Raw genomic sequence first — 11,973 nt, forward strand, 5'->3', positions numbered from 1 at the left:
TATTTATAAAAATGATTATTATTTTAACTAAGTCACACACAAATTAGCAAGTGTACATATCGTATATGAGTATAGTATAGGTAAGAACCAAGCATCGATCCACGAACACACTTGTTTGATTTTTACTACTAAATTATTATATTTATTTTTACGGGATGTAAACATTATAGTAGTTTTGATTTGACAAGTAAAATTTTAAAAGAATTTTATAAGCATAAATTAAAGACATTAATTTTTTGGATTTTTTATATTTTTAGAGAGATGAGCAAGGATAAAATTGTATCATCTTTGTTGCAACTCCTCTTAACTTGGTTTAACAAGTAATTGGTATATATGTGATTTAAGCTTGCTTTGGTAATTAAATGTGGTAATAACACCTTATTTCTAAGCCATATTATTCCATATAATTAAATAAAGAGTATACATAACTTCATGACCTCCATTAAAACATCATTTTATGTAAGTGGTTTATATTAAGTATTTATAAGATAACTTACTTTAAAGATAAAGCAATCCCTTAAATTACTAAGTGACTTGTTCTTGATATTTTAGTAAAAATAACCTTTATATTATACTTAAAACACCAATTAAGATTAGTTAAGTTGTAAAGGATCAACCTTGAATTATCAAGTATTAACTCACACAACTTTTGGACAATTATAGAACTCATGTAATAACTATCCAAAAGTTGTTTTAAATATGTTATGTTGCACACTCACTTGACAAGTAATTCACCGATTTTAGTAGATTAACTTCAACAATCTGTTTTCACAACATTGTCAACATTCCCATTTTCAGATGATTAATTACTACTAATACTTCATTTGGTCCATGTTAATATTAAGATTTATGTTTTTCTTTCTCAACCAAGCCCTTACAAGAATGACAGTTCCCTGACTTATCATCAAGCTCGGTACTTGGTGTCTCTTTTAAGAGTTATTATCCAATGTCTCATAGAGTGTGGCAGTTCCTCGACTTATCGTCAAGATTGACACTTGGGGTATCTTTTAATAGTATTTTAACATTCCCCATCAAGTGATAATTACAACATAACCTTTAATTTTTATAAACCAGTCACATATTTAACCAATATTATTAAACTTAGTGAAGATTTATTATAAACCAAGATGATACCATGAAATTTTAGCCGATAGTAAGCATAATGTTACACATCAAACTAATAGATACAAACATATTCAAATTAGAACAATCTAACCAATTTGGATGACTAATTTTTATGCTAATGTCTTTTTCCAATAGCTTAATGTTTGTTGAAATGGATTTAATGTTCTTGAAGGTGTGTTGAATGTGGTGGATGAGCATTCAATTTATAGGCTGGGCTGGTCTCTCAACACGACCCATGTTGAGCCGGGCACGACCGTGTTGATCATTTTTTCTTATTGTATTTAATGCTCATTGTCAAATTGTACATCATGGGAGAGAACCCGATCGTGTTGACCTCTGGACACGGCCGTGGTGAGCCTATAAGTGTCCATTTTACTCTTTTCTCTTGTACTATCAACATGGGTGTTTTGATGTCAACATAGCAATGTTGTGATGTTCTGAATTTTGTCTTTTCTTCTTATGTTCTTAACATGGTCATGCCTTGATTCACCAAGGGGTGTATTGAGTCCGTTTTTCATATTTTTTTCTCCGTTTTTCTTCGTATATCAACTCGTTTTATTCTTTAAAGTTATATTTACATAGAGATAGAAATTATAAGCATTAGTGGTTATTTATTCTAGTGGTATAATACCAAAACTATTGTATAAGAAAACGAGAAGGAGCGAGACGAATGGGCGACGGAAAACTGCCTTGATCACCTCGCTTATAGCTGACTTTGACATTGGTCGCGTATTGTGACGACCTCAAAGGAAGACCATCGCGTAGCGCAATGGCCTTATTGGTTTATCGATTCAGCCCTAGCTATTCCACGCGGCATGACACGTGACATGCAACATGTCACGATTACTTTGCCAGCATACCGCATAGCGCGATGGATCACTTGAGTACTGATGTGTGGTGCTAGTATGGCTAAATATTGGATTTCTAGCTTTCGCACAAGATCGTGTTTTAAATTTATAAAAGTGATTTCTACTAATACTAAGCACACACAAAATAGGCAAGTTACCTATCGTATATGTAGAATAGTATTGGTAAGAACCAAATATCGATCCGTGGACACAAATGTTTCTAATAATAAACTTTCATTTTAACTTAATAGAGTAAGGTGGTGTTTGTTTTTTCAGATGTAAATGTCTGCAGTCTGCGGACCACATCTGCAGGCATCTGAAGCAGAAGGGGTGGACCAAACCTCTGCAGTATGCAAGAAGAAGACTGTTTGTTTTTTTAACGTATGCAGACTGCTAAAGTAAACTGAAATTTTTAAACAAGCTGAAATATAATTAAAAAAACCTTTCAAGGCACAAATCAAACCTAAACATAAACAATTTTACAAGACACAACATAAACATTCATAACACATCCACAAAATTAACTCATATCATGCTATCAAAAGCAATAAAACACATATAAATGTGAAGTTTCAATGTGTTCTAATTATTGAATTAGTAATAGTATGATAACACCCTACCATTCTTTTTGTAACACACACAATATTAAACAACTATATATTAATTTAAAAAGATGCGGAAGCGCAATTATTATGATTTATTATTACTTGTTTATAAAACAACATCAACGAATAGTTTTATCGACAAAATATTTATAAGACGTAGACGTTTGGATTATGACAAAGTAAACTTCTCGACCTTTATAACCATTTACAAATATTAACCATTTCTTCGTGATGCGTGTTTGTGATTCGCCCCGAGTGCTTGATCGATATCCTTTGGTCTCAACGAAAGCTTTACCTAACATATTACAACACAACAAGTTAGTTTTAATAGTGTATAAGGCCATAATATGACCACCGCATACAAGCTCTAACATAAAACAAGAAAAATCGGAAAATTTCACAAAGCTCGTTATAAGGCAAATACAGTCCAGTGGCGTTTGTACAAAATTAAGTATTAGAATACATTATGTGCAACCTTTGAAATCCAACATTAGTACTCTATCAAAAACAATTACACACATTTGACCAATTTGTACAAAACTTATATAAGGTCATATTTGAATAGTTATAATACTCGAACAAACTTGATTAGGTACCAGAAACCATTATAAACCAATATCCTAAAATTAACCCAAAGGTATAGAAACGTTTGACATTAATAAATATTTTATAAAGCTTTATTTATGTGCATCTATATTCTACGCAGCTGCTGTAATCGACTAATCTGACCCACCTAATGATCATATTTTTCTTTGTTCTAAAATTCTGGAGAAACTATACTCAATAAGGTTTCCAACCTAAAAAGAATCACCTTAATCGGACACTTGGTTGATTTTATACAGTATTCCAAAGACAGACAAAATTCTGGACATCAACTTAAAAATTCAGCTTCGTTATCTTAATTTAACAAGATCAATAATTGTTTCACATTCGATGACCACAACTATTACTTAAACGACTTTTTCTAATCATGTTAGCCGCGATTGAAAGTCATTTGTAGTCTAGCAACACAATATTAATCAATCACACAACCCCTTTGTAAACTAGCATTGTTGATTAATACTTTTTTCTATTTCCAAGTAGTCCATAATTCGTTTAAGCATTTCATCAAACACTTGGTGTGCATACAAAATTATAGCAATTAAAATTAACTAATCGTATAATCATAAAAGCCTACCCTTACAAATTAAATTCACCAAATAGAAAATAACAATTGTTATAATGTAAAGAAATTGAACCTTGTTGATAGATAATGGATAAGAAACGTCGCCGGAGGAAGAGCCGCTGTTGTGGAGGAAGGACGGTGGCGGAGGTGGGGCTGGAGTGCGGCGGTGGAGATGGGGCTGGAGAGTACGACGGCCGGAGGTGGGGTTGGAGGGTAGCGTCGGAGGTGCGGTTGGAGGGTGGCGCCGGAGATGGGGAGAGGGGGTGACGGGAAGAGGGTGGAGATATGGGAGCTAGGGTTTAATATCTGATGTTATTGTGAAGGTGAAATAGTTTAGAAGAGGTGAGAAGTGACGGGTCCATGTATGCGCCAAGAACAGGGCGCACAGACCTTTTTTAGTGAATTGTCTTCCGGAAAACAAACAGTCTGCAAGCCTCAACGTCTGCGTGTGGTCTGCGCGGCGCAGACAAAAGAGGACAAGAAGCTCTTTTGAGGAAAAACAAACACCCCCTAAGATAATCAATTTGGGGTTGGTTTTTTTTAGCCTTTAATAAAATAACTTATATATAATATATATGTGAACAAGAAGAGAAATTCTGTATTAGTAAATCGATTATATGAAAGTTATTATCTAAGATCAAGAATCCATTACATTCTTCCTTGATGATTAATAAGTATTCATGTGATAAATTTGCCTTAATAATGTATGATAGAATAGTCTCTCATTTATTCTATGACATAAAAGAAAGTAATATGCATATTTTTAAGTCGACCCTTGCTTAATTTCATGTCTACCACGAGAATGTCAATTTAAGTAGGCAAGTAGTTTAGTAAAGTAGAAATATTAGGATTGACTTTGATTTCTCAAATACTAATTCTAAAAACTTCGGGTGGTTATAATTCATCACACAACCTCCACTTGGTTGATGTAAGTAGGTAATAGTTACACATTCCTTTAACATATGATTCCTTTAACTAGCATGATAACATAAGCAGCCGTGTTAACAATGTTATTTCATAAAATTATCAAAACTAGAGAAACAGATCATAGCTTATGTCTCATCATTTTTTAGTACAATATAAGGATCCATGTTTTATCTTGGATAAGTTATCAAAATATTCTTTTTACCATTTCCAGTCTCCAAAAACATGAGTGAACCATGAATGATTGTTAATCATCAACCTTGATTTATTGAGTTAAAGTGATAATTGCAAAATAACCATGTACTTAACTAAACTAAATCACATATTTAGTATAATAATCAAGTAGAACAAAGCTTCTTCATAGAAATTAGATGGTAAATGGAGTTTAACTTATAATGAGTATGGTTATTAACATCAAAAGAGATGAAGATAACAAACACATGATCAAACTAGAACAATCTAACCAAATGTGGATGAATATTACTTCTTAGTTTTAAAGTATTAATATTTCATATAATAAATAGAATGATCCAATTACAATAGTGGGGTTGGATAAAAGGGCAACAAGCTGAGCCGCCACCCCCTTTTGAATGGCAAACCCGATCCTACTAAAAACAAGGTTACAGGTCTTGGCGTCGATAAGTTATTGTACATGACCCGTTGAACTCTTTTAAGAAACGTAATAGCTTATGGTTCGTTAATTTGTATATATTTAAGTTCGTTTATTTATTAGTTTTAACTGTTTATTGTGGGAACTTCGATACTTCATACGTGTTTATTGGATTTCAGGTCATGGATGTTAAAGTAACTAATTTGGACCTATTGAGGCACGGGATGAAAACCCGGGACGTCTAGCACGCAAAACGAGAAAGAATAAAGAATTATGCTGGTAACAAGGCCCATCGCGATACGCGATGGGCAGGCATGAAGACCCATCGCGTATCGTGATGGGTGTTAAATGAGAGTTGACCATGGTCCATCACGATACGCGATGGACCACAGAAGACCCCATCGCGTATCGCAATGGGTGACGCAGATGGGAAAACTAGGGTTTCAAGTTATTTTCTCCTAGCTCGACCCTAGCTTCCATTATCTTTTACCAGGCGATTTCCAGAGCAGACGGAGGGCGATTCTACCATTGCGGATCATACTGAGGCCACATTTATGTTCTATATCATCACTATTGACGATTCCATGATGTCGAGGCTCGGCTAATCTCTCCGATTCATTCCCGGGATGTAGAGTTTGTATTTATTTCAGTTTTGAATGTAACAATGAACATACTATTTGTAATTATCTTTGATTGATCTATGAGTATTGATATTTAGTATTGCCGTGCATTCAATCGGTTTAGGTTTACATTGATTAGAACGATTAGTTTATCGGTTGCTATAGTAATTGCTCATAGGGTTATTTGACTAGATTAAATACAACGAAGCACAAAATTTCTCTTAGTTCAGTCACACTGGCAAGGACCGTTTGATAACTAGTGTCGTGTGTTAGCGATTGTTGGTGCCTAAGGTTTAACTCGTTAATCAGTCTTTAGTCAGTCTGTGATAATTAATCGGTTAGGCTGCATAAGAAACTGTTAAACTACATTCTTGAACCCCGAGGATGATTCATCTTTGTTAATTGGTTGAATTTGTGAATTTGCTTAATCATTATTAAACCAACTTATTTGCTTGTGTGATTGGCACTAAAGCATATTACTTCATAATACAGAACCTTGTTTACACAATTCAAATTGACCACATACTCCTTGTGTTCGACACCCTACTTACCCTAGTTTCTTAGGTGATTAGAAACTGATTTTAATTGTTTTTACTAGATAGCGACAATCTAGTATCAATAGCTTCGGGTGCAAGGGACCCAAATGTATCAAAAGCAAATGGAATGAAAACGTGTTGATTCTTGACACATGCTTTGTCATGCTTAGCAATTTTTCCTGATTCCTTCTTCAATGATGATGGATGATGGTGAAGATAACCTCTAAGCCTTCAAACTCTCCACAGGACCTTCAATATGAGTGTAAAGTGGTTGTTTTTATAAGAGAAGCTCGTATAGAACTCTATTCAAGCACACTTGATGAATGCAACATGCTCCAATATTTATAGGCAGTCTGGAAGATCAGGCATGACCCCGTGCTCCATGAGGCACGCCCCCGTGTCCAGCTATCCACTCACATTTAATGCTCTATCTGATCGCACATGTCGACTCACCACGGGGGCATACTTCATGAAGCACGACCCCGTGTTTTTGGGTGTCTGTTATATTTTCTTTTGTCTTTTCTGAAAGGTGACCACGGCCTCATGTCCTCTGAAGCACTGCCCCGTGTCCCGTTGTCCTGTATTTTGTCTTTTCTTGCAGATTTTTTTCTTTACTTTCACAGGAAAGCATGGGGGCGTGTTCCATGAAGCATGGGGCGTGTTTTGCTGTTTTCTTGGGTTTTCTTTGATTTTTCTTTGGCTTTTCGTTCGTTTCTTCGTTTGAGGCTTAGATTCACCTGAAAATACATTTTAACATGATAAGGAGTCATTCGAACTATATTCTTTGATAGAAGTTGTAGTTTTTAGAGATTATTTGATGCTAAAAAAATGTATATTTTTTTATACATTAAGTACCTGTCGCATAACGCGAAGACCACCAAAATATCAGGATAATTACAAGCCTTCATGTATCGCGACGAGCTTTGTAATTATCCATCGTGTAGCGTGACAGAATTGACTCACCACTCGGATTGACACCTGTCATGACCTAGTCCCACTCCACAAAAATAGTAAAGCAGATCGTCGTGACACGAAGTACAAAGTCCGGCATCAAAGTGTCACATTGCGCCCATAAGACTTCGCCCGAGCCGATGCGCATGCTCGTCGGGTGCTCTGCACCCTTGCTAATGTCACCAAGTGTGTCTCGTCATACAATAATATCATCTTGTGAGCCCTCCTCCTTATTAGGAGCTTACAAGTTTATCATTCTATCAATATGGACAAACCATTTTCCATTTTACCGATGTGGGATAAACCCACTTTCCCATAGTTCACATTCTCAATCACACATTTTGGATTGTTACATTCTCCAAAGGGCTACGTGGCTCAGAGAACCATCGAATTGTATTTGTGTGGAAGTGATACAATCCCGGGAATAAAAGATGTTCCCGATGAGTTGTTAACAAAAAAATTATATTTGTATATAACGGAAAGTTTACTTAAATGTTTCTAAGAGTGAAATGCTTCACCAGCATATCGCTGACGTATCCCCCCCCCCCCAACCGCCGACACACACCAGTAACTAAGATTAAGGAGCAGTTACAAGGATTAAGAGTCATTTACCGAGAATAGATACTCACTATTAGATAGCTCATTTGTGTTACTAAATCCTTGTAATCATCTGAAACAATGTTTTGTAAACCGAATACTCGAGTATTTAATTCCCGAGTAAATTTTCAATTTAAATTAATATTTTATTATAAATAAGTGTTGCGATAAGACAAACATGGAACTCTGATATATTTAGAAAAATTGTACCAATTGTTATCACATTTCTAGGCCTTAAGTAAGGATGTGACATTTCCCTCCTCATAGGGTGGGTTCGTTAGCCTAGAACACGTCCCTAGTCATGAGTACCATTTCTAAGCTAGGCGAGCAAGTATAGGAACCCGACGGTTCAAAATTTTCTTGACCGTTCAATGGTCTAATGAAAGTTAAAACTTAAAATAAAAAACAAAAAAAAAACAAGTTTTTTAAATATAGTTAAACAATCTCCATTAATTTTACACAACCAAGTTAAACCTCTCTGCTCATCCTCATTCAACATGGAGTTCTTATACAAATGTCTCAATATGCTTCAAGTGGTCTTGGGTTTCCTTCCTGACTTATCCGATTTTGACGGTTTGTTGCCCGACTCATTCAAGTTTAGCGATATTTGGTTTATGTAAAAGGTGGCCTCCGAGTATACCGAACTTGAACATACTACCCGGTCAGAAAAACGATATGTGCCACTTGATCTGAATTGAACAATATGCTTTCAAAGGATGACAGGAAGGCATTAATAATACTGATCTTAATCTTAAAATGTAATAAAAGAATAATAATAATAATAACGTGTACGTATTAGGTCATCAATCATCATGCAAGTCCACATCTACTAGTCACCCCACCACTATCCCCACTCCACCGTCCCCAGCCCTATGTAATGGGAAAGAAACACCAAAACGATAAAAGACATGATTATAAAGTATTACTCTCTTATTGTCATCCATCTTTAAAGTTGACATGTCAATTCACATGATATGCACTTCTACCTTTACTTTGCTTTAAACTCCCTATCGGCTATCACTACCTTTTTTTTCACCCTTTCTAACTTTAACTAGATCTTTGCCACGGACCAAATGTTTGAGGTGCAGGTCATCCAAATGCACGTTGAATGTGTCGGTTCATCGTTACCACTAGTTATCTTTTGGGGTGTCCTAAACTTCAATAAGTTATGGGGATTATCATTTAGATAACAGTACCTTACTCAATTTCTTTTCCCCACGACTTATTCTAGTGTATGGCTTAATTTTGTTTCTTATTTAAAATAGTCTCCCAATTTTTTAATTTCTACATTTTAGTATACTCTATTATTCTAGAATAAATTAATTACACCATGAACTCCGTAGTATTTATACTCTTAGTTTAAGTATACGGCTATACTAGAAATACGATGTTTTCTAAGGATGTTTTTATGGTTTATTATAACGTCACGCTAAAACATATTTCAATAGCGAGTTTAACTCATTACAATGGTCCATTTAACTATTACATTGCCAGACTATTATAATGATGTGTTTAGTTATCTTGGTTGTTTAATTTTGTAACATCTATGAATTTTTTTGTTCGAAAACGCTAGTCTTTTGTACTCGTATTTAATAAAGTTCTCGTATCTATTTCATTATCTATATATAATAGTATTGAATCATAAGCTATTTACTTAATAACATTATCTTTGTATGCACGATTACGTGATTCTATGATCATTTCATCATATACATGCTTAATCGTTAACATGATTACGTTGAACCGGAATGTCTGGATTAATATTTTATAACATGTAACATAAATATATATTTGTTATTATCAGTTTTATCTTAAGTATTTTAATTAATCTTTTAATATAGAAAAGGAAAATTTAGAATGTTCTAACTTATCATTGTTCCTCAAGTTTAGGTTATCTACTTCTTTTAATTTAAAAAATAAATAAATAAGGGTTTTGAACACTAGGTCGTGTGCCATATCTCATTTTTTATTTAGAGAGAATTGCGGTTTTCGTTCTTGTTGTTTGACCAAATATGCGGTTTTAGTTCAATAGTTTCAAATTTGGGGTTTTCGTTCAATAAATTTGTTCACTTTCAATTAAACCTGACCCACTAACCCCATTAACTTTAGTTGTTAAACTCATTCTCATTCTCTCTTGTATTCATGGACTCTAACAAGTAAGTCTTTATACGTATTTTGTTTCATATTTAGGTGGGTTTGAGACGCGCGGGTACTCTTGATGCGAAAGGATATGGATCTAGAAGCCGAGATTGCTTTTATTATCTTGTTTTTATGATTTCCTTTTTGTTTATTCTTATGCTCTTGAATCTTCATATTTTTTCTTATCATAATCAACATAAATTGTTATAAAAAACCTTGACTTTTGCTTTAAAAATTTATGATGATCATGTTATTCGAAGAAACTATAATTATTTTCTCAAAGCCTTGGATTAAAACTAAAGTTTTTTCAAGAACTATGAATATTCTTATTTCAAAAACTCATAATTTTATCATAATTAAAAGACATAATATTTACACTTTAAACCCCATACTTTCATAAATATCAATAAACATCTTAAACTTTAATATTTACACTTTAAACCCTATACTTTCATAAATGTCAAATCACATCCTAAAAAATATGATATTACAGGTTAAACCTCATATTTAGTTCATATTTTCAAGTTATGGTCTTTTCGATTGCTTTCGATTTTTTATCTCGTTAAAGTTTAAGTTCAACGTGACAGACATGTAATAACCGGAAGGGAGACAACACCATGATTCAACCCTTGGAAAAAGGATTATGTAATCCAAGGAAAGTAATGCGCTTAAATCCCAATCAGACGCGGACATGGTTACTTTCCTGGAGGGTTCAAGGAGAGTATTGGAATCTATTAGGCCAAACCATGTCACATCAAACATCATACGAACTAGCATAAATTTAACTGGTGTTTTATCTAATATATCCTAGTCTGCGTCGCCCTATTTCTAAAAAAATCTCAAACATAATCTAGGGCGTCCCGAGACCGGTTCAACAACATCTTGCTTGTGTTCGTGTTTATCCATCAAGTAAGGTGAGTTCATAGCTCTTATTAGAAATATTTTTATTCGTGGGGTGGAAAACATGCAAACTTATACAAATTTAGTTATTATATGTTTTATTTATGCAATGCATTTATCATACTTGTGAGTTCATAGAACCTTTTTAAATGTATTATACTTTGGGGATGGAGAACATGCATAATCAATTTGTATGGATATTACAAACGTATACATATTCACATTTAAAACCTTTAACTTGCATAGCTCGTGGTAGTATGTTCATAGATCTATTGGCCCGACCCGCCTACTCAGGCTCTGGTAGAGACATGTGTGTTCAGAATCTGACAATCATTAAACATTAAACATAATGGTTTAATCGTGGATTAGACGACTCGTTAAACGTGTCAAAAGTTTGGTTGTAATCATAAAAGTATACAAGTAACTTAAGATGTATGGAAAATTTTCAATATAAAACTTATTTTCTATTATTATATTTTAAACATATGCCCGCACCAACTATTTTTAATTACATTTTAAAACATATATCCGCATCAATTATTTTATTTTAAACTTATTTTCCAAAAAAAATGTTTTTAGCCCTAAATATTATCTTGTAGGATACATACTAAAAATGTTTTTTGACATGTAATATATACATGACACATACATAAAAACAATGTAGTTCACATGTAAATGTTTGCTTTAACTACTCTAATAAAAGCTTGATATGAACTAGGTTTTAATAAAAACTTCATAAATTAGGATGAAATTATTGAACTCTACACAAAATATGTAAAAGACCTGAAAATCTAAAGATGCTAACAATCTGTTGAAGACTTGATTACACAATAGATTCGCGGTTTCAATGAACTCAAACCAAGAGTGCATCCGTGTAACGATTATGAGAATTAGTGCATTATGTGGTAGTTTCGGAGCTTTTTTCGTTTTTTGTTTATCTGTTTTTGGTATTT

Source organism: Bidens hawaiensis, unplaced genomic scaffold (assembly GCF_021521415.1).
Source record: "Bidens hawaiensis isolate Kalapana, Puna unplaced genomic scaffold, B.hawaiensis_p1.1 tig00013080_1, whole genome shotgun sequence".
In the NCBI taxonomy this organism is placed as follows: domain Eukaryota; kingdom Viridiplantae; phylum Streptophyta; class Magnoliopsida; order Asterales; family Asteraceae; genus Bidens; species Bidens hawaiensis.